Source organism: Phasianus colchicus, chromosome 7 (assembly GCF_987193195.1).
Source record: "Phasianus colchicus chromosome 7, bPhaCol1.hap1.1, whole genome shotgun sequence".
In the NCBI taxonomy this organism is placed as follows: domain Eukaryota; kingdom Metazoa; phylum Chordata; class Aves; order Galliformes; family Phasianidae; genus Phasianus; species Phasianus colchicus.
This window is the reverse complement of record NC_143442.1, coordinates 30,399,142-30,422,958: the sequence shown is the minus strand read 5'-3', so window position 1 is coordinate 30,422,958 and position 23,817 is coordinate 30,399,142. Positions and strand designations below refer to the sequence as shown.

Sequence of the window (23,817 nt, the reverse complement as noted above, 5' to 3'; positions counted from 1 at the left end):
CTACTGCTGTACTACCAACATCTGCCTGTTGTGGACCAACAGAGTAAAATATGAGGCCTTACTTTTAGCGCAGCCTTCATATAATCATTTGCAGTAAATCCAGTAATAAAATGAACGGTATTACAGTCTTATTTTTCCCTTGATCTCCCTGAGAGATGCTTATTACTACTGCTTCACCTCTGGGGAAGCTATTAGATAAGACAAATTAAATTAGACTTCCCTGTTTAAGTCTTTAACCATTTATCTTTCTTCTTCATCAAAAACAGAAGGAATCAGTAGTATTTCTAATCTGGATGTCTAGATTTCCTGTTTACTATAAAAATTACATATATTAATTTACCAACTTGACAGGCAAAGAAACACAGCCACTGTACCTGCAAAGACCAAACTTCACCTGAACTTCACCCATCTTTCCTATATTTTTACACAGCATTACTTCAGTCGCTCACATTATTAATTTATCGTCCGATTTCTAGAACTTGTTAAAAAATTTCCATTAAATTAAATGAAGAAAATTGTTACTATTACTTCAAGGAGCTCTTTTTAATGAGCATATGCATAGCACATAAATCGCCAGGCTTCCAACAAAGCTAACCAAACAGGTGGAAAAAATACAGTCTGATTGGCATCCTGAAAAAAACCAGGCTTATAAAAAGTATCTCTTCTTAACAACTTTTGAGGATCTCCGGTCTTCACTGATGATGACACCAAGAGAAAGAGAGCTGATACATCAATGAAAGGAATGTTTCTCATTTTTTTTTTTTTTTTTTTTTTTTTTTTAAGTGTACTAATTTAAATTTGAAGTCATCTATTTGTGTACACAAATTCAGAAAACATATAGGAAAACCAGTGCCAGGAAGAAACAAGAACTAGTCTTGTCCAGAGAAAAATAGCTAGAACACAAGACTAACCGCAACCTAGATGGCAGCAGCAGTGTCTTCAACCAGACGGATACAGTCCTACAGAGAAAAGATTTTAAAAACAAAAATGGGGGCAAAGAAAAAAGAAGGAAGTCATAAAAAAGAAAGATAGTTAGAAGAATCAAACCAGAAAATAAAAGATTACCTCTTAAGCAAAACAACTAAAAGCAACCAACACAGCTTATTTCCAGGAACATACCTAGTAGGTAATTATAAGAAAAATCCAAAATGTCAACACAGATATTCTGACAAACTATGAAGTTCAAGCATAACACAACATAAAGTCACCTAGAGTTTGAAGATTAATCTTAAACAGATTTTAGCAAAGGATTTGTGACAGAAGAGACCAGGATAAGCTGATCGGAGCAATTAAGGTCTACTGTTGCATTCCGGGCCCTAAAAGTGAGTTATCTGAAAGCGATATGATTCCTTGAGATAGAGAATAATTGACTAACTGGGATGTTTCAACACAGCTGAATGTCTTCCCTAAGGAAAACATTGATTATTGTTATTATGCATGAGTTGTCACAGATATTTTTAGATATTCTATGACTAATAGGAACATATTCATGTACAACATAGCCATTTCTACGAGCTTCCTAATAAAACAGAATAAAAGGAAAGAAAAATATATGGCCTTGCAGTAGTTCTAAAACAAGGCATACAGCACAGACAGATTATTAATAATATACAGCACATATATACTACTTTAAAGCATTTCCTAAACTGAAAGTAGGAAAAACAAGACCAGAAATTTGTACATTTGTAAAGGCAAGTATAATAGAGTACTACAAATTATTATCTTATGTGTGTTTGAAAATAGAACATTTAATCAAAATTTATTTTAATTTGTACTGTTTGCTGTTAGTGGTAGATCACAGGAAGTGCTGAAAACTGCAGTGACAAGACTTTCTCATCAATCTTTATTTCTGTCTATCTACCAAATTATTACAGCTATTACAGAAAAAGAAACACAATGGGAAAGTGATACAAAAAATAAAAAGAAGAAAAAAAAAGAATACAATAGAAGAATACTACAAGGAAAGGAAAAGAAGACTGCTTACCCATCTCTGAAGATCCTAACTCACAAAGAAAAATTCCAGAAAGGAAAAAACTCCAGGAAGAAAAAAAAAAAAAAAAAGCATACTCCACTGCCAGTCAACCTTTAAATGGAGTCTAAGAGAGGTGGAGCCAGGCTCTGCCCCCTTCCGATTGCACAGGTGAATTGCCGGGTCCTTTCCTCAAGTGAACAATTACTGGTTCAGGCTGTGACTCAACAGGTCTTGTACAACCTCTTCAATGACATTTAAGAGACTTGTTCTGAATGCCAATAAGCAACGCCCTTGTTACTTGTTTAATCTGCTTGGAATAGAATAGTCTCTCATCAAATAAAAAGGAATCTGATCAGTCTTGCTTAAAAAACAAACAAACAAACAGAAAACAAACAAACAGAAAACAAACAAACAAAAAAAACCCCCAAACACAGAAAACAACGTTCTCAGGAAGAAAAGTTGTTCTCACTCTGATATCTTTATAGTTAACTTTCTTTTTCATAGCAGCATAGAAATTCTGCTACTATCATGACACAACAAGGTTAACCGTGATATAATAATATCACTGTATTATGGTATACTAAACCAGACCTATACTTCTCATTTATCTGTGAGAGTCCAATCAAATTGGAAATAACATCTACAGCATGAAGCAGTGGTGCAAATGCTAAATCACAGCTTGAAGCAGTGATTGACCACCTGGTGGGAAGGCAGGGCCAATCCAGGGGAGCTCAGGTGCATGCAATGCACTGAGTGACCAGAAGGGATGGAGCCAGGATCCACCCCTTCCCAGACCTTATTTAAGGATTGGCAGTGGTATCAGTAGTATTTTGTTGGAGGTCCCTATGTTCTTGAGGTCTTCTAGGGGTAAGTGGATTCTTTTCTTTGTTTGAATCCTTGGTTGCTATGTTTGAGCTTATCCTTAGTTTTTTAAGTCTAGGTTATTGTCGTTTTGCTGTTGTTGCTGTGCTTTCTGCTGCATTATAAAGGTGAAGACACTTTTTACAATTTTTGTTGAGAGAACCTACACAGAGTACTTCAGTATAAGTCTTTACGATTCACTGTAAAATCAAATCCTAGGGGTTTATTGTGTTGAAATAAATACGGTATCATTTTTGTTGCATTAGCTGAATGTACTGAATGTCATTTCTTTTGTTGGATGAGAGACTTAAGATATTAAATATTATTAGTATGTTTATAAAGTAAATATGAATAATTATGGAGGTCTGTATGGGAACTGCTGAATCAGCCTGAGCCTCTGATTGATTCACCTGAGGTGAGCAATGGGTCAGCCACAGGAGCACAAGTGAAGGCAATTCACCTGTGCTGCCAGAAGGGATGAAGCCTGCCTCCATCTCTCCTAGACCCATTTAAGAGCTGACTACCAGGGGGGAAGGATCTCTTTTGGAGATTCCTCCTTTGGAATTTTGCAGCGAGCCCAGGATGTGGGTAAGCATTCTATCTATTCTCTTTTTGTTATTGTAACTTACTTAGCCAAAGTCTCTTGTTTATTTCTTAGTTATAAGTTATTTATATTCATTGATTATACAAGGTCAAAGCCAATTTAAAACTTTAACTCCTGTTGAAAGAGATATAGGAAAGCTCAGTGATGTGTTTGGAACTTTATGTAAGTATGTATGTAAAAAAACAGTCAAGAACTAAAGATCTTTTATCATAACTTGTATTGCGTATTTGAGTACCTATTTCATCAGGTTTTCATTGTGTTCAGTAGGTGTAATGACTGTGAGGAGTTCTAAAAACAGCAACTCTGTGTTTACTATTCCAGACATAATAATCTATATGAGTTTTCTAAGTGGAACTTTATCTTCCCTCAAGAGCAGACAATAGTTGTTCCGTAGCATATTAAAAATGACTGAAATTGTTTAAAGCATCTTTTCTTCACACAGACTTTTCTCTATTTAAATGCTGCAAACAAGTGTCTGGTTTGAGATGGGTAAGTTATTAAATAGGTTTTGTATGAAGTAACAGTGTTCTTGCATAGGTCTTTTATAGCCACAAAACTTCTCAATTTCTATCATACTGAAATTACAAACTGCACTTTAAATGACTTTAAGTCCATTAGAATGAGGAAGAAATCTTATGTCCTGATGAGATATCTTTGTGTTTCTTATTAGAATGATGGGTTACTTAAACAGTCTATTATTAGAGGACTGTATATGTTTTTAAGTTTTGCTTTTTCCTACTTTTTCATTATTAGAAAAAAATCACATTAAATTCGTTAGACTAAAGCAGAAAGAAAAAGTTGAACCAATCAATAAGATCTTTTTACAGCTATGGAAAGCAGTATAAATTTGGTAAAACCTTCAAAACCTTCTTTCCTTGTATAGTAGGAGGCATAGACAGTGACAGCACAACTTATATTTCTGTCAAAAGATATGGAAGGTTTTTTTGCTATGTATGGAGTTAAAATAAAAATAGCCTTGTTTGATATATGCTAAAAATCATTGAAGGATAGGCTATAATAAAGAAAGATAAATTTGGTAAATGTAATCCTTACCTAATAGCCTTTCAGGGAGAAAAGCTACTTAAATGTTTCAGCAAGCATCTTAAATACACAATTTTTGTTTCCACAGCTACTTAATCAAGAAAACTTCTTTGAAATAGGTATAATGTTCTAGAAACTTTGCATATCTTTAAACGTTAGTCAATAGTAGAAAAATAACTATGGAATATTTGGCCTGGAAATACTGTATTTGGTGGTGCCTTTGAGTATCATATTAGAAATCAGACTACTTTTGCTCTTCAGTTTCCTGAAGCTTAAAGCATGTTATACCCATTCATAGACAAATGCAGCGTGGAAATGACCTTTTGTGTGCAAACAGACCGTAGCATGGTGTTTTGGTCTGTAAAATTTAAGCATTGTGTTAAAGATGCATTTAATTGGTCATGAAGGGAGTTATGTTGTTTGTTTTCAAAATGTTGGTCAAAATATTGATCCAGATATTCTTTTTTTAAGCTTTTTTTGTTTGGTTGAATTCTGGCTTTGTCTTGGCAAACTGGGTCTAGTAGAATTGTTTTAATTTTGATACTTCATGGCCATAATATGTTCTATATTCAGAAAAGTGAAGACTGAATGGATACTGAGGCATTTTAAAACAGAACATGAAGGTTCTATGACAATGATAAATTACATATCTTGTTCCATAAACTAATTGTTTGCTTTGCTGGTGTAAAATCTTGCAGAGTGATTTGTTCTGAAAGTCCAATATTTTCTGCTGGAAGCCTTTAGCATCTCACTAGTGCCCTGCGGATTGATGGCATTAAGAGCTTAGGAATTGAATACTTGCTATCAGGCATACTCTTGCCTGGGTTCTATTATCCCATTTTTAATTAGGTCAGGTACCACAATACACACATTAAGATTTCATAGCTATTTCATTACTAAATGACACCTCACATACTTGCTTTTCAAAGCCAATATCAGGAAGAAGGTATAATGTGCTTGTAAACTTCAACAGCACTGATTGTAGCAAAAACACTCATCTCCCCAATTCCACTCCCTTCATTCCCCCCGTAAGATAATAACATCTCCAGAAGTTATTTTCAGACTGTTGTGCTGGATGGCATTATTTTGTTTGCTTTCAGCTATATGTGGCAGATATATAAGAATGGTGGGGAGATGCCCTGAGGCAGGTTTGAAGATGAAGATAGTTAGACTACTGAGTTGCAACTCTGAATGTCACAGAAAATGAAGGCTGTAGAATAAGGTAATTACTTGCATTTTCTTAAGCTATTTTAAAAAAAATTAAGTTCAACTCCTTTGCATTACTTGGATACCTTGCAAAGACCTATGACTGTCAAAAAAGCAAATTAGAGTGAAAAAGGACAGTGCTTGTCTAATGTATTTGTAATGAAGCCTTGCAGTAAACTATTCAAAGAAATTATAACCCAATCTGCAGTTATGCAGCTATTTCATGTTTTGCTTTAAAATTGTATAAATATAAAAACTGTATGGAAGCACAAGGAATGTTCTAATGACCAATTTAGGTTATTGCTTTCCCCTGTCTAGGAGGAATTCTCTGGTCTCTCACTGAGATAATGTTGAAAATCTGTACTTTAACTCTGGAAAAACAGATGGTACTGTTTTTTAAGAAAGAAGAGGAATTTCTCATTTTCAGAGACAAAACAGATGTAGCATGTAGGAGCTGCATAGTTAAATGAAAAATTGTGGAGCAGAGGGCATAGTAGTTAGTGCTTTGTGAATTGGATGTATTTTCAGTGTGTGAAAAGCATTTAATTTCATGTTGCATTGTGGAAAAACGCTGTGCTGTATATTTCTCCTGTTTGCTGCCTTCCCAGAAGTGCTTGCTTCTATTCAAGTTTGTATTTATAGCTGCTAACTGAACTGCAGTTAGGGGAAAAAAAGAAATCTCGTAGGTACTATTTTAGGTCTAAAGCAAAATGCTTCTACTAAAGAAGTATAAAAATAAGTCAAAACTTAAGTTTACAACTTGTTCTAGTCTTTAGATGTTTATATTGAGTTTTCATATGTCATCCTACAGTCAAACAGCAAGTTCTGTCAACCTTTAGGACAGAAATATTCTACTTCAGCTTCCTTGAATCTGCAGTATTTGTCTCATTCTGAATTACTGATGAATCATTCTTTTAATGCATTTTGATCAAGAAATCAGTTTTAATGCAGATATCCCTTGTGATGCCTACTTGCCCATTATAGGTGCGCTGTATTCCTGAAGGAGAAAGACAGTTCACTTCTGGCATCAGTGAGACACTCTGTAGTTGAATGGTGGATGGTTATCCATATTGTCCAAGGGAAAAACTATTTATTGTTAATTTGTCTTTAAACTTTTCTAGCAAATTCCTTTGATGCCTTCAAAAACAAGGAAGGGAACCAATATTTTAAAAATACAAGTCCTGTAATATTTTCATTTCTTAAAGATGAGTACCATCATGGATTTTGAAAAAACCTCAAAATGATTCCAAGCTTCTGGTTGTTTTTTCCCCAAATTATCTTGCCCTTTCTGAATAAAGACATGTAAAATGAGACTTTGTATAAGTTTCTTCACTTTTACCAAAGAATAAAAACCTGACCCATGACATACACTGAATTCTTCAGTCACAAATTGCTGTCACAGCTTGAAGCAAAAAGTTTAGTTCATACAATTAATTGTGGTACCTATATACTCTAATAATTTACATTTTCAAGTTACTTATTTGACAAGGAAGAATGGATTTGATTTTCCCCCTTAGAAATAAAAATGTCAGTCTCAATTAGGTATTTACCTTGCATTGTAAATTGATAGTAATATCACTGCAAAAACTTACTGTACATATTTTATATGATTGCACTAGAAATTAGAAGATAACTGAATTCTATATGCCTTCAAGTCTGTAGAGAAATGTCTGCATATACAGACTTCACAAAAACCCTCAAAGTATTTGAGAAGTTTACCAGTGTTAACAGAGGTGAAGATGGGAAAAGTTAAGAAAAGCAAGCTTAAGTGACATTTATCATCTCCATTCTTAAAGAAGGGGCGAACCTCAGCTAAAGACTCTGTCAACAAGTAGCTAGCCATAAAGCCATGTATCTAAGTTGGATCAAAGGAGGATTTTCACTACTCATTCCCTGACAAACTTGTCCGTGATTGGTTTACTTTATCCTGATGGGGTCAGGATTCATCCCACAGGAAGTTATAACTATTTCTGGAGAGTGTATTCCATTACTAACTTAATTTTAAGACAGTTACAAGAAGAATAGTATTTCTGTTATATACTTGTCCTGTAGTAGGAATTGAGTTAATGTGTGTTTACAGTTTTAGTTAAATAATATTTTAGGCTTGTCATCTAAAGTATCTTAGTCTTATGACCTTTTTCTAGTTCTCCCACCTCCCCTCTTTCTACTATCTGAGCCCTGGGCCAGCTCTAAACAAACATTATCACTGAAAATACCTTTTAGCCACTGTAGGTGTAACGAACTCAAAAGCCTGAGGAGACAGATAGCAAAAACATCAAATAAAAGATAAACTGTCAGTTGAACCACATTACAAGAAAATTGATTGAAAAGACTGTGTAGGATATCCATATGTATATTGGTTTTAAGATTTATGCTGCTCATAGAATTTTATCTGAATTGTAATTCAAATTAAGGCAGAAAAAGAGTGGCTGATAACATATGGAGGGAAAAACTTAGATCAGGCTCTTGGAAAAAGCGGTGTGTGAGAGGACACAAGCAGTGTGTCACATTAATACTGAAATGTTCCTGCAAGTGACTTTGCTTTCTAATGTTTTTTTTTCCAGTTAACTATAGTAGGTAATGAGCTCTCTGGAAGTCCACAAAATGTTCCCCATACCTTCCTTGTCCATGTTCTTCTTCAAGGGGAAGTTTTCTTCAGAAAGAACAAAAATTACAAAACAAAGGCTAAAAATATTCAATTAATATGCCATGAGAGGACCATTCAGAACTAAAACAGATTGTTTTTTGACTATTTTACCTGACATATCTCACTGGCTGAAAATGTTTGTGTGAGGTGAATTTAGACACTTCTGAATAAGTTTATGATAGCTGGCTGATCTTTTATCCTATGGAAATTTTATTATTTCTTTCCATAGAGAAATAATTGAGGACAGGTGGTGGTTATTCTTGCCAAATGCATAAGTTTCAAATACAAAAGCAAAAATAATTCTGTAAGAAAAATCTGCCCTGGAAATTTAGCTAATTTAACTTTTTTCTTTTCAATCTCATGCATTTGATACTTGTGATCTGGGTGTTCACATGATATCTTGGTCTACTCTGATATTCTGTAAAAACATCAGGATTTCTTTTGGGACTACAATATACTGACAGTTTCATCAGTTTTCTCCAATTCCTCTTGTGTTTTTCTCCAGAGCTCTTGCTTAGAATTACAGCTGTCAAGAAACTAACCTGGAGAGCAGAGAACAGAAGAGGTTTTGTTTCGTAGGAACACAGAATCATAGAACCCTTGGAGCTGAGAGGGATCTTTAAAGGGCATCTACTCCAACTCCCCCACGGTGAACATGGATACCACAATAGATCAGTTTGCCTGGAGCCTAATCAAGCCTTGCCTTTCAAGTCTCCAGGAACAGGACATCCACCACACCTCTGGACAACATGTGCCAGTGCTTCCTCACCCTTGCTGTAGAAGATTTTTTCCTTATACCCGCTCCAAGTCTACCCTGTTGTGCTTGAAACCATTTCCCCTTATTTTAACACAACAGTTTCAGATTTAAAGAAAAATCTTGGCACTGCTCCTACTTAGTTCATATTAATGTAATTTCAGAACCTTTATTATTAATCATATCTCTATTTGATTGAAGTTACACAGAAATAATTTCTAAAATCTGAGCAGGGATCACACCTGTATCCAGAAGAAAATGTCTGTACTTGGTTTTGTTTTGCTCAGAATTGGAGCTATTCCATCTCTGCTCAGCAGTTACCTTTGTTTTGAAATTCGGTGTAAAAACCCATGCTGAACAATGGAGGAAAAAGAAACCCGCAATCTGATATGTGAGATTGTGAAATAGGTTATGAAGGCATTAATATTGTCCTTGGAGATTATTAAGAAAACACTGTGAATTATTACACACCTTTTTGAGCAATATCCTTCAAATCAGAGGGAAATCAGAAGGAAGCAAATTCTTGTTTGTTATCTTTCTTTAAAGTATACTCTCTCGAGCATAGGAATGCAGCAAAGAATACTTTTTTCCTCCAATATTGTACATTGGTTTTCACTTCTTCCGCTAGGATAAGCAGATATGAAATGCAGCTAATGCTTTCTCTGAAAGGGACAGCTCAATAATAACTTAGAAAAGAATTTTACTGGCTCCAGACATTCTTTGTAATGACATGATGTACGTCTTAAAGGAACAGTTCTAACCATGACTAAAAAACATTTCAGATTAATGTATAACAGTACTATATGCACCAACAGGTAAGTCTTCATTTACTTATTTGAATGAGTCAAAACAGTTCACATGCTGAATTCCTGTGTGTTTTGTCTGGTGTGTAAGAAGGTAGAATTGTTTCTCCCCTCTCTCATGAATTTGATACAGAAATATCAGGTTGTCCAGATTTCAGTTACTGTTGTAATGCGCCTGACAGATTTATAGATTTTATTTTGCTAAAATCAGATAAGATTTCAGGTGAGATAAGCATGGGGAATATCTTGTTTTGTCATGTGCCTACTAGCTCTACTTCTCCCAGGCTACTGATGTTAATTAATAGCCAAATGCAACAGTAGATTAGTAACTATCTTAAAAGCTTCATGAAAATTCCCAGCAAGGAGGTAATGAAAGTACCTTGTGAACTTCCAGAGGCAGGTAAACAACCTGCACGCAAATTGATTAGCAGCTGGGTGATGGTACCTACTAGAGTGAACAGACAAATGAGTTTTTTTCCTTGTATTAATCAGATTAATAACAGCCATTTTGTATAAAGGACTTTCACTTTGACTCGATGTAAACTGCTTTCTTCAGTTCTCCTGCCTAGACAGAAAACAAGGAATGATTCAGAGGAACTGTTGCTCTTCAGATTTTTAGTTGTTCAATATGATATGTAATATGAACCGCCCCTTATGAAGGCTCACTAAAAAAAGGTAGGAAAGCCTCTGAAGAATATCTGCAATCTGGTTCACTGAGCAGATAATCCAATTTGGTTATCTTCTGATCTCTTGTAGCATCCCATCATCCTTCTGAACTGTTTGCAGAGAATTCACCTGCACTTGAATATGCTTAATTTATCTGAGCACTTTTCTTAAAGGAGAAAAAGCCAGCTAAACTACTGATGGTATGAAAATAAGTTAAAAGCGCTTGAAAAGGAGCTCAAGTGAGGGATCAGCATTTTAATTATAGACAACAATTCCTGTGCACATCTTGAAAGTGTTTGCAATAGTACTTGGAATTTTGGTGTTTGCCTGCTTGATAGACAATCATTGATCTGTGAAATAGAAGTGATCACACTAGCTGAGTGCTTACACAGTAAGACTAACATGAAACTTCATATTGAAAAACTGGCCTGCAATTCTGCTTTTCAAAAATATATTCAACAACTTAACAGGATATCTCTGAATGTGTAAACTGTCTCCCTATTTTTTAATCTCTTAAAGTTTTGAGTGTACTGCAACTTGTAGAAAATCTGTTGAACAGGACACAAGGAGGTGAATCACTTGAGATGCAGTATTAAGACACATTGTAGGCTGTATAACAATGATTTGAAATTAACATAGCATTTACAGCTTTCTATTTGCATGGAATATATGGAAAAAAATGGTAAGACCTACTTCAAGAAATGCAAAATAGTGTATGCAATTTGTATGCAAATTTACAGCACATTTCTGCTTAAGGTAAATGTGTGGCTTTTATCAGTTTTGCAGTGGAAGTGTTATTCAAATTAGAGTTTATATGCAGTGCAGTTGGCTTTCCAGGCATTCTCAGTTTGTTCTGCAGTCCTGTAATGAAAAGCAAGGGCCATGACCTCACCAGTGCTTTGGAACTTTCTGAAATATTTTAAGATGTTCTGTGTTCTGAGGCTAAGAAATAGTAGATACTAATGTTGTTAAATATACTGACTTTCTCCTGTTGCTAAGTTAGAGAAGAGAGACCTTTTTCTGCAGGCAATTTTCCCCCAGCGTTTCCTTTAAGCGAAGTTTTTACCTGGTTTCCATTTTGAAACATAGCAAGAATGTGACTTAGTGTATCTGTTTGGATTTTCAGGACAGTCAAATGTAATCACAAAATATTTTATGCTTATATTTAATTATACTGTATAATTATATGCTATGATAACTACCAATTGGTATGTATATATTTGGTATAAATAATGCTATTTATTAATATATATTTAATACTACTGAAAAATCAGCTGAGGTGTGAAAATAGTACGTGAATTTCTTAATGTATTTCTCCTTAACTGGAAGGAATTGAGCAGAACTTGAACAGAAAATGGCTGGATCTCTATGCAAATATTCCACCAGAAGAACTTTCAATGATTTGCTTAGGTATTCAAGTTTAATCTGCTGAGTAGTTTATTTTAATAACGTGATATATGTTCTTTACTTGGCATAGTACTGGGAAGGGGAGGTGTGTCTTCAGACTGCATGCAGATCTAGAAAGAGCTATGTTCTTTTGTTTTAGTTTTTTGGTTGGTTTTTGTCTAAGTGTGTGTGTATATATTATATACACAGCTTCTCGGATTCAGTGCAAATGAAGAGACGTCTGAACACAGAGCTGAATGAGTCTCATTATTTAAAGCCTGTTCAGGACAAACTTCATTATAATGGGAATACATATTCTGCTATATAATTCATGTCCCACTTAGTAAGGAATACTAAGATAATGTGATAGAATATTACTAGTCATTTCACTGTATTTATTGTGGTCTTAAGTCAGATTTGGTCTTAAAGGTCATTGTCCCATGTATAGTTTCAATCAGCAGCTACCTTTCCTAGCTCTTGGAATTAATTCGTGTTTTACCCAGTACAGGAGAACTGTTAGGTCAGGGTTTGAACTGGTGATTGGGCACTTGATAAAGGGTTGTGTCTGGCCCAGGAAGCACAGGCAGATTGTTTGCACCTATGCTCCCCACCTTATCAGAATGGGTAGAGCCAGGATGGATGCACTTTGAGCTCACATGAGGGCCAGCCACTGAAGGGAAAGCATCTCTTGGACCTGGGCTGCTTCTTGTGAGGAGGTGCTGTGTAGCCAGCGAAGCCCCTTCTCCAACTGGGTGAGGTTCATTCTCCTTTCTTTGTATGACTATTGACTTACCTGCAAATACTTTGCTTGGTATTGCCAAGAACCTTTTAGAAGCAATGTCAATTCTTTATAAGCATAATATCCAGTAAACTTAATTTTAAATCCACTGTAATATAGTCTATCAACTTTAAAACTCTGCAGATTATTTTTAAATATATCCAAGTATGATTATTTTCTTCTTCACATCTCTATTGCTTTGTCCTTTCTTGTGAATGGCTACGTGGTATGAATTTAAAAGGAGGAAGAGTCTGCCACTTTGCCTTTTCTTCTCTGAACAGGAATAGCCTTTCACAGAACATTTGCTGATTATTATTTGAATGCAAGCCAAGTCACAGAGGAAAAAAATCTAGTTAAATAAAATTTAGTGATTACTACTTTTCAACATGTACACTCTGCCTTAAGGATAGAGTACCTTTTTTGAGAACCATGTTTCTAACAGAAGCCTATGATTTTGATTTTTGTCAGAATGGTCCCAATTCTGATCGTGTCAGATCTTCCTACAACACTGCTGTCCGGAAACTGTGTTTGTTTCATACAACAAGCTAGCTTAAAAAGGCCTTTTTCATTCCCAAGGATCAATACGAACTACTTGGTTCTTTGTAGAATTTTTTATGAAGTATTCCTAACCAAGGGCTTCAAAGTACCTCTAATTTAAACTGCTGACTTGCAACTGTGATTGTTTTTACTCTGGAATTTTTCCTTTCTCTAACAAAATATTTTTGTAGCAAAGTAAATCTGTTCTTTCTGGAAACAGCTGTTTAAACTTGCAATTCTGTGCAGTTTGTGTCTCTTTTGCTATACTTCAGTTAAATCTTTAAAGTTTCTTTTGGAAATGAATACACAAATCTAAGCACTTTTTCTGATGGCTATTCATATCAACTTTCTTCAAACCTGAATCATTAAAGCCGCTCTTACTTACGTTCCTTTTCCCCCTATTATTGTTTTTACAGTGCTTTTTTCTTGCCATATGAGAAAAATAAACAGGCAACAGAACCTCTATGTTCTGCTGTTCATATGCTGAACACATACAGCCTTTATGCATTATTACTGGGAAATAAAATCCAGCTGGTATTGATTTCAATAAGGAGATATTAATCAAACATCCTATTTTAATAGAATTGCAAAAGAATGTTCCCAATTGCAATGACACTGAAGATGTCTCCAAAACAATGAAACTGTAATGTGAAAGCAAAAAGAGCTGTGCTTTTATGAATACATTTTTTAAATGCACAAACTTTTTAAAATCCAATGTTTCTTGGCATTTGGTAGCATAACAAGTTTCAAGAGGAAGAGGTGGGCAGTGGTATGTGATACAGGCTGAGGTCTTGTGGAAAAGTACATAGTAAATAAGGCTTAGCTTCACCCATACTACTATTTTTCTTGTGAAAATCATACCAACCTACAATATTTCTGCTCTCTAATGGGCTCTTATTTTTTAAGGTCACAGTCTGAAAAACTCAAGAGTAGACTAAAATGTAGTTGGCAGAGGAGGAGCTTTAGAGAGCAGCAAAATAGCCAGGTGGAGGCTAAACAGCATTTTCTATCTCCTCAGTATCTTATTCAGAAACCTAAGTCAGAACAACAATGCCAAAAAATGGTTTGGATGTGGCATAAAAAGTAAGGCCAGTACAAGGAAAGCTATCAAGAGCAGGCATGTTTTTCAACTGGGATAGGTTAACAGTCTTCTGTCATATTTTTTATAATTATATGGGTTAATGTTTCTCTATCACACAATTCATTTTGAAGCTGAGGCTCTGTTAAGTTCTCTCAGTAAAAACTCAATGCATAACCTGTAAGGAAATTAAGCACCACAGGTTGAAAATCTGGTTGCTTTCATTGTCATTTCCCTTTTTTATGCATCTGCTACTGCACTTAAAATTGCCCTTCTCTTCATACCAGTTCTTCTTCCCAAAGTCTCTCTACAGTCCTCTCCAACTTTTTCACATACACTTTAATAATTTATTTCTATACACCATTATCTTAGGGTTACACGGAGTTAATAGACTGCATTTGTTGCTGGCAGCATGGTTTTAACCATATGTTTTCATTTTTTTCCTCACCAGCTGTGAATAAAGGGAAGAGGGCTTCCTTTATGCTATCTGCTAGTAGACAGTATAAACACATTTCAGGCTCCAGCAATGCGATCAAACACAGCAACAAGGAACTGAAAAGAAGGGATGTTGATTTGCTTCTTGTTCGTAACTCACCAGGGTTTTTTGTTTATTGTTTTTTTTCCATATCTTCATATATGTAAGGTCAACAGTGTTTAAATGTATCACTCACCACCTCACTGAGCTCACATTCACAGTTTTGTCTCCATAAATATGCAGCGAGTGCCAATGAATGTTAATGGCTGCCATTTTGTCCACATAGAAGAATTCAGTGACACACCTTTGCTTCATCTGCCCTTCTGAGTCAATTCTGTCAGACTGCCTGTCACCATATGTCACATGGCAACAAAATTTAATGGAATATTGGTGAGATTGTCTACTTCCATACCACCATCATCTTCCTCTGACATCTTGGGCCAACATAATTAGGCAGGCATTACTTTCAGAGCAGACTGCTTATTTTAAAAAGTTTTGTTTATTTTCTAAAGTCCAAGTAATTTTTAAGTACCTTAATGAGTTAATTTAAAGTTAATCTTTTGAATTAAATGATGCTCTAATTCTGTAAAAATATAAGATGATGTACCTGAAATGCTTACAGTTCTTTCTTTATGAAATATTACGGTTTCCTGGTAGACTTGAGAATTTCTTTGCACTCAACTGATGTGAGTTTGGTCTGAGAAAGGAATATAAGACTTAGTCTCCAGTCTTACACTTTCCTTTATAAAGTTTTCTTTTGAAGTAGTGGTGTGCACTTACTGGATTTTATTCATGTATTTTTAAGTTTCTAAAGAATGTTTTCATTTGTTTCAGTAGTAAAAATTTATTGAATGTAATCATGGCATTAATCCTCTAATATAACCATAACTTGTTTGAGGTGAACTCTGAGACACAGCAATTCTAAGGGGGCTATAGATGAACAAATCTTCAAAGATGTCAACAGAGGGAAAAGTTAAAATGCAAGAACTACCCGCTTTATGATTCAAAAGTTCAATATGTCTAAGGCTTTAAGTTACAAACAGTAGAACAGAAATGCTTCCACGTCTTTCATGTTGAAACTTATAACAAGAAATAGTTCAGATGCATTTTGGTCAGAGAAGCTAAGCTAAGAATTCCTTGGGCTGTGTCACAAAGGGTGACATGAGTTCAAGGATATTGTCAAAAACGGTAGTTTTCTTCATGAAGGAAATAGGTATCCCATAGAAAAACGTGATCCCACGGTAGAAATTTTTCAACCCCCAGTAGTTTTAAGAGCTCCTGCAATCTTACTTTTTTGTGTCTCTGCCTCAGTTTCTCTCTCACTTGCAGTTTGTTCTACTTACTTGTCCTAAATGATTATTCATAAATTGTACCTTCAAAAAGCTAACTGAAAAATCCAAAATGAATCCTGTATTTCCAGGACACATACTTAAGTTTATTTACAAATTATCAAGAGACCTCACAAACAACTCAGCTAGTATAACTAAAAGTGAGGAATCAAGTGCCTAATTGTGAATGAGGAAAGTTATTCTTGAAATGGTTTTTGCAATCAAATTATCAAAAGAAAATGATGTGATTGTGTTATTCACGATTGATTTTATATATTTTTTTCAGCTAAGGAGCATCTGCTGAGGGAGCTTTAATTTGCTTTTAGTTCTAACATTCATATATTAAAAATGTATCCATGTGATACCCGTTTTAGCACTATTTACTGTATCTAATCTCAAGTGTGCAATACTTCTATCTGAAGAGCAGTACTGATTCAAGACTGGCGCTCCATGTAACCATTAAGCTGGCATTTGGGTCTTAACATATTTAATCTGTGTTGTATGTTTACTTCTTGGTACACTGGTGTTCAAGCTGTAGTGCTTCTGTGTTGCAGGTCTTTTTTTTTTTTTTTCAAGAGACTCCAACTTGTGTGCTTCAGACATGTGTAACGTGGAAGTTGTCAGTGCTTTTCAGTGCCTCATGCATAAGTAGAGAACAAAAGGAGGTCTGATTATCCAGAGGATACGTGAGGGTATAAACCAACATGAACTTGATTTTAGACAAAACCATGATACTTTCAAAATGGAGGCAGTGGGCTGACAAGATAAAACTTTGGAACCATTAAAGTTCTTTAACTGCATGGCTGTGGGACTAAGTTCCTGCCTATCTATTATTTGATCTCAGGCACCACCTTAAGCATGTTTTAAGGTGTTTTTTGGTGTTGCGTGCTTTTTTTTTTTTTCCCCTAGTAAATTTAGAAGTGTATGAATCTCTACTTGAAATACTTACTGGGTAACAGTTTTCTTTATCTTATCATGCACAAGACAGTTATGTGCTTTCAGTGCTGATTTTCCTGTGTTTCCTGAGTAGGAGATCGTTTCATACTCCAGGGAATATTTAGTTGAAGGCCATTTGTGCTTAGAGAGATTCAATTTTGTGTTGTCCAAGGACAAGATGTTTGGGCTGAAGGGGTGGGAGGGAACAGGACGGGGACACAAACCCAAATAGTGACTAAAAAAAAAAAAAAAAGAGGAAAAGAGATTCAATATTTATGATATCTGTTAGGGAATACATTAAAAAAAAAAAAAAGCAATTTGTGATAATTAAAAAAGTGGGAAATAAAAATGGGAAAAGATACATAACTGGTTTTAGATATGAATGATAAAATTTTTAAAGAGAATGAAATAAACTATAGAAAAGTTAATGGCAAAGAATGATTTTGGAAATATTTGAAGTCAAAAGCAGAGAAATTATTAGGAAAAATCATCCAGGAACATATTGACAAAGTGAACTTTTCGGAAAGCTAATTTATATCTGGTGACAATGATGAATGAGTGTATTACTCTAGAAAGCATGCTTTATCTTCATTGAGCTCTAGAAGAGAGATTGCAGTGGGCTGGTTAGGAGGTTTTCTGGGGGCATTATTAGCCTTCTGTTGCTAATACTGGTTATATATTAATGTTAATTGATGTGCCACATTGGAATGTTACTTCCTGAATATGGAAATCTTTGACATTCTAAATAGCGAAAGTTGAAAGCCTCTGAAAGTATGTCTTCCTTCAGGGTGAGCTAAGGAACTTACAATATTTCATTAAGAAATTGTATTAACTATGTTTTTTGGGTTTTTTTAGTCATTAAAAGAAAAATGACTTCCCAAAGAATTTTTTTTAGCAGTTATCTTGCCATTTAATTTCAAGTGGAAAGTTTTACAGGGTCCAGAGACACGACGCAAAACTTAATAGGAAGGTCTAGATGATTTAGAGAAGGGAGTAACAAGATAGGAAGAAAAGAGTTCTTCACTTATTGGAAGTATGTAAGAAATAGGCAGTTGAAAAAAAATCTCATGTAGCATTATGTTGGAGTTCAAGGAGATAGTAAAAAAAAAAAAAAAATAAAACCTAATCATAGCTGGATTATCACAACATAAGTTGCTGGCTCTTGCAAGATGCAGTAACAGCAACTTGTAAATTTATTTGTAGGCTGGAAATAAAACACATTAGTTCACAACTTTTAGTAGAAAGATTGAAAACTACCAAAGACTTGGCAACAAATGGACTTTGGACTTATGCTGCATCTAATTCAATTGGTAGAATTCCTGGAAGTAAAGTCTGCACCACTGCAGCTGGTAAGAAAGAAGGGAGGCATCTAAAGTCACACAATTGCTATAATATCCAAAATGCAGAGGAGAAAACACACAAAAGCATGCAAATTAGAGAATGGGATATCTCTGTTTCAGAAAGAGAATTTTAAAAATGCAGTCAACAAAAGGACAACTATAAGAAAATGTAAACTATTTGGTATTTATTTTGGAAGATGGGAAGATGATGCTAAAATAGGAAGGAAGCAATTTAGAAAAGAAAAATTGAATGCCAAATTTCAGACATCTGTGTATGCATTTCATGCATGCTCTCTATTAAAACTTCACACTGATTTTGTGCTTATTTCTCATGAATCTCAATGTATTTTCCTCTCTAAAATATACGAATGAAGCCTTGTCATCATCCTAACTCTGGATTAAATAAACTTCTCTTTTATGATTTTGGAGGTGATCCTGATTATTAGGTGGGGAATAAAGAAAAGGAAACAATGCTGAATTGTTTATTTTGTTTCCACAGTTGAAGTACCCCTTAAAAAATTTAAGTGACAGCTAGGAAATTAGATTGGTAGCAGAAGTTTTTATTATTCTTACTGTTTGTAGGTAACCTTCCCAGTTTTGGAACTGAGACTTCAGTTCACTGAGATATTTAGCTTGAACAAATTTAATGTGCTGTTTCTTGGACAAATTTAACATGTTGTTTCTTGTTTACTGACAAAGATGGAATCGGTTACCTAGAAGTTCAGAAATTCACTCCACACTCATGTAGAAATCTTAAAAAGTGTTTGTTACTCAGATGTAAGGATCAATTTGGTAACTGATACCGGAAGGTGTTGGGATGCAAAAAGGAAATGTACTAGCCAGGTAATAGCTAGTAAGAAAAAGGTAGAAATACCTTGTCATAGAAAATTAATGACTGATATATTACTAATATCATTGTCAAAATCCAAGTTAAACAAAAGGAAATTTTTTCCCTCTTCTTGCATGAAGTGAGGCTACAAAATGTCTAGAACAGGTTATCCTTCTATTTGGCTACAGTTATCTTAGATATTGATACAGCTACACTATATTATGTTTTCCTCCATAAAATGTTGCATTAGCATAGTTCGATGAACTGTATGCTCTTTACTCAAACTATAAGCACCTGTGACTTTTTTGAGTAATATAACAACATCAACCAGCATGAATTACAATTGTTATTACTTTCAAAGGGATGCTTAAGCTCCATTTTGAAATGTGCTTAATGTTATATAGTCACCAGGGGGATGTAGGAGTTGTAAATGAAGTCAGAGTTCATCTGAAACTCTTATGAAAGTATTAAAAATACTGCCTCGTCAATAGCAATTCTTAAAGTTTCAAGTAATGCATTGCATTCCTTCTAATTTCATGTAAATGTAAAATGGCACCTTGTGAAAACTCACTCAGGCCTTTTTCTCTTCTGATTCCATGTTATTTTAAAGGAAAAGTTATTCTTAGTTACACGTATGGTCAAAATTCTGTGAAATGTTTATTCCTTTAACTTATTGTGCTTCTGTAAAGCAATACAATAAAGAACATCATTAGGCGCAGAATTGTGACTGCTGTTTTGTTAGGTGAAGCCAGTTTTTACCTTACCATCTGAAGCATGTAGATAGCTCTGACCAAGAGACTACAAAAAAGTAACACTAATCAAATGTATAGGACTGCTGAAGGCATGAGTGTAAAAGACCAAGGTTTAGTTTTTGAGACTGTCAAGTACAAGACAGACAATGCATGTGGTTAAAGGGGTTCAATATGGTATCTGTCACAAGTGGATTTTTAGAAATGTTTTGATGTTGTACAGATTGTGTATATTACTTGTGCCTAATACTTTATTTTTTGTACTACACTACTGCATATCAATGAGATGACTTTCACCTGTGGTGTCAAAGTACATTTATGAGCTGTTTATAAGATGAGCGGTTTCTCATCCAAAAGTGGGAAACAGATTACTATCCGTTAAAAGAAAAAAAACAGTAATTATGTGAGATACATACCAAGAAAATTGGAAGAAAGTTTTACATACTTGGTAGGGAATAACTGTAAGCTCTGATGGTCTGATAGCCAGGGAAATATGTGACCTTGCATCCAATGAAAGCACTTGAACTTAGGAATATATTCATAAATCATAAATATCAATTGTCAAGACGTAATTTTCTATTCTGTTCTAACTCCTGTAATTCAAGAATAGTGCCATAGAAGCTTAAAGGAAAACATGAAATTAATTCAAATATCTGGACAAGTCTGTTCAAAGTCTCTATTTGCAGATGCTGACTCAAGAATTCATTTCAATTACGAGGTGATGTTCCCTTCTCCTTGCTTGAAGAAGTTGGATTATGCCAGCTCTGGCCAAGTCTGCACAAGAATCTGTTAACCATCAATACTATGCACTAAAGTGATGCATCTTTCAGTCTTTTATCCAAAAACATGATTTCACTGTGTGACATTTAAGGAAGCATCTTAAAGTCTAGGAATAGATTAGTGGCACTTACTGTTTTCAACTCATGTATAGTCCAGTACAGAGGCTACATAAAAAAATATTCAGTGTTGAACTTACAGAAAGAAACGTATGGCATGTCTGAAAAATCAGGAAGCAAGATACGTTTCATGATTTTGGTAGTATTAAAGATCCATGATGGAGACAAGTGGTTTTAAAAATGCACAGCTTATTACAATGACTGAGACATCATTTCTGCTGAACATAAATTATGTAGCTCATTAATTACGCTTCAGACATCACAACTACAGTGTAGTTGTAATTGAATATATATTTCTCCTGCTCCAGATTACAAAAGCATATTGAATAACATTGCTGTTTCTTTTTCCAGTATTTGCTTCTTTGTTTTGATATTAACCTTGCGTTGTCTGCAGCATTCTTATTCTTCCACCAGCATGACCAAGTTTTATCTTTCATAATTTTTTGAGCTATATGTTACATGCACAAAATTATTTTAAGTATTGAAACATGCATATTAAATGCATCATTTATCAAGATTCTGGATTATATCCCTAGGACAGTATTTTTAATGAGAATAAGTAAACTCAGCCTTAATTACAAATGCGTGTACCTCTGATCTTCATCTTGCATTAACAATAATGAAATATTATGTACGGAAAAGGAGCAAATGAAAACAGAAACGTCTGTGTTGCAAAGTATGGGTTATTATACATGTGTATAAAATATTGATTTGTCCTGAATTAAAGATCAGGAAGTTGGGGTTTTTTTTTTGCTTTTGTTATGCCTTGCCTAACTATTTTACTTAGTAGCTTTGAAGATGTAAGTTTCCTGTTTAACTGTTGATAGATACTGTATTATTTACATCAAAGGACTTGAGATTCTTCTAGAGCTAACATTTTACTAAAGGGAAGCCCTAAAAGAAAATATTTGAATAGGTGTTTTGAGAGCTTTCATTCTTCTGTAAGTATTTTATTAATATATTATGATACTACTTTATGAAATGCATGGGAAACTGCTTGTGAGTTCAAATGAGAGTTGATGTGGAATTTTACTTTGGCTTGGGAAAACTTAAGTACATGTCTTCTATCTGTTAAGATACTAGACAGTTTTGAAAACTGATGCCCATAGGTAGTATAGATGATAGAGCAATGATTTCAAGAGATCGACATCTGCTCTGATGAGCTGAGTAATTATCTTGTTAGCCAGACTATTAAGTTTATAGAAGACAAGGCAACTTTGATGTTGCCTGGTCACCTGGCCCGCTTGACCTTTGCTGTCTCTAATGTGATACACAAAAGTCACACTTCTCATTATGCCCGTCCATCGATTTATTGACAGGGCTTTTTATCTCCTATGGACATCACCCAGATCAGTGTGGGAATGTGACTTACGGTTACAATTTAGAAGTTGCGAGTTCTCTAGTGGAGAAAGGAAAAATAAAAATGAAGATATGTATTGTACCACTAGGACAACATTAAAAGGCCTACAAGTTAAATAAGAAACCCGGGGCAGAATTTTCTCTGGCAATTTTTCTTCTACTATGAAAAACAAAAATAAGGCATGGTTGGTTTGCTTTCTTATTTATTGAATGTTTCTGCAGGGTAATACTTAGTTTAGCTCTGGTCTTTTTGAGGGGTGAGACAGCACTCAGCAGGGAGGTGAAACTTTTCAGGTTGTGTAATTACTGCAATTCCTTAGTCTTTGTTTATTCTAGTAACTATTTTCTGGTCAATCAATGCAAGCTATTAATATTGACTCCTTGATCTCGACCTACATACAGATCTAAATGAATATGGATTCCTTTGTTTTTACTCATCATGAATTATCTGCACCTATTCATGACTGTTTGCATGATTGACACCTACCATATCATAAGAACAACAAAACAAATAGATTCATACAAGGTGCCAGGCTGCAACTGTGTTTTTATAAATGTGATTTTGCTCTCTTAGATGCATTTTTTTTGGTCTTCTATGTCTTGTTCTTTGCCCAATTTCTCCACAACACTCAAGAATGACAGCCCCACTAATTACATGATTTTGTCTGCTTCAGGTTTTGGAGGACCTAGACTGCAGAAAATATCACTGTTTCATTCTTTTTTTTTTTTTTTCTCTGAAACTAACAAATCAAATGGGATAGAGCAGTCTTGTTTTATTTCCCAAAAACATGATTCTGGGTAGACTTTACCTTAATTTTTTTCTTCCATCTTTGTAGGGAATTCATAGATTGTCTTTCTTCTTGTCCTTCCTGTCACTGTACTGGTATGAGTGGATGAAGAAACGCATACAACGCTGTTGTCAGTTCCAGCAAGTTGCCAAGGAGGTGTGCATGAGCATAGCTGTCAAGAGCAACAAAGAGTATTTTAGACATTGTGTGATGACCATTCAGGAATCAGCTGTGAACAAAATAAATGCATTATTCTCAGACTCGCTAAGTACTTATTCAACTCTTCTAATATTTCGGTAAAGACGGGTTTATTAGTATTTTTCACTAAATCATTTATCCTCTCTATGTGCTGAAAAGAGTTCCTGGCTATTTTGTTAGTCAGGACATAATTCACAGATAAATTTCCTCCAAAGGTTTTCTATTTTCCTTCATTTTCCACTGTGTTTAATTTGTCTATTCATCTTTTGAAACACCAGAGATGTGTCTGTACCACAGTTGCCACTTTGTACACAATGATCCTTTGCAACTATTTTGTAGTCCTCTAGTTTGCACGTGCAACTGAAAGCATGTAATATGTTAGAGTTTGTTTCCTTTCTGGGGGAGGACTGAACTGCTGGAAAATTTCAGAAGCCTTATAATAATCTCTAGAGCAGATGAAAGCACTACTAATTTGTCTGATTTCCATGTATGCATTTTGGAGGCTCTTTATTGAGGTTAGGAGTGAATGGAGCCAGACTAATTAACTTCTTATGTAATTCACATCTATGCTGGTAATTATCTAGGA

The 23,817-nt window shown here is 34.8% G+C and overlaps 1 protein-coding gene and 1 long non-coding RNA gene across 7 annotated transcripts in view; one reads left to right on the top strand and one right to left on the bottom strand.

Moving 5' to 3' along the window:
- The window catches only part of TFPI (tissue factor pathway inhibitor), a 210,293-nt gene that overhangs the window by 184,861 nt on the left and 1,615 nt on the right, over positions 1-23,817 (bottom strand). For 4 of the 5 annotated variants that reach the window (XM_090144375.1, XM_090144371.1, XM_031604400.2 and 1 more), the window contains exon 2: positions 23,055-23,205. The gene's annotated coding sequence lies outside the window, so the exon portion shown is untranslated. Of the gene's footprint in view, positions 1-1,984; positions 2,057-23,054; positions 23,206-23,817 lie in introns of those variants that run through there. The other variant, XM_090144374.1, reaches the window with a different exon arrangement.
- LOC116235942 (uncharacterized) lies at positions 2,581-23,168 on the top strand. 2 transcript variants are annotated; one of them, XR_004168453.2, is made up of 5 exons: positions 2,581-2,839; positions 3,337-3,421; positions 3,880-3,926; positions 5,579-5,700; positions 23,082-23,168. It is a non-coding gene; the product is annotated as an uncharacterized LOC116235942 (long non-coding RNA). The 2 variants fall into 2 exon arrangements; XR_004168452.2 differs by lacking the exon at positions 23,082-23,168 and adding an exon at positions 8,837-11,690 and having other exon boundaries at positions 2,583-2,839.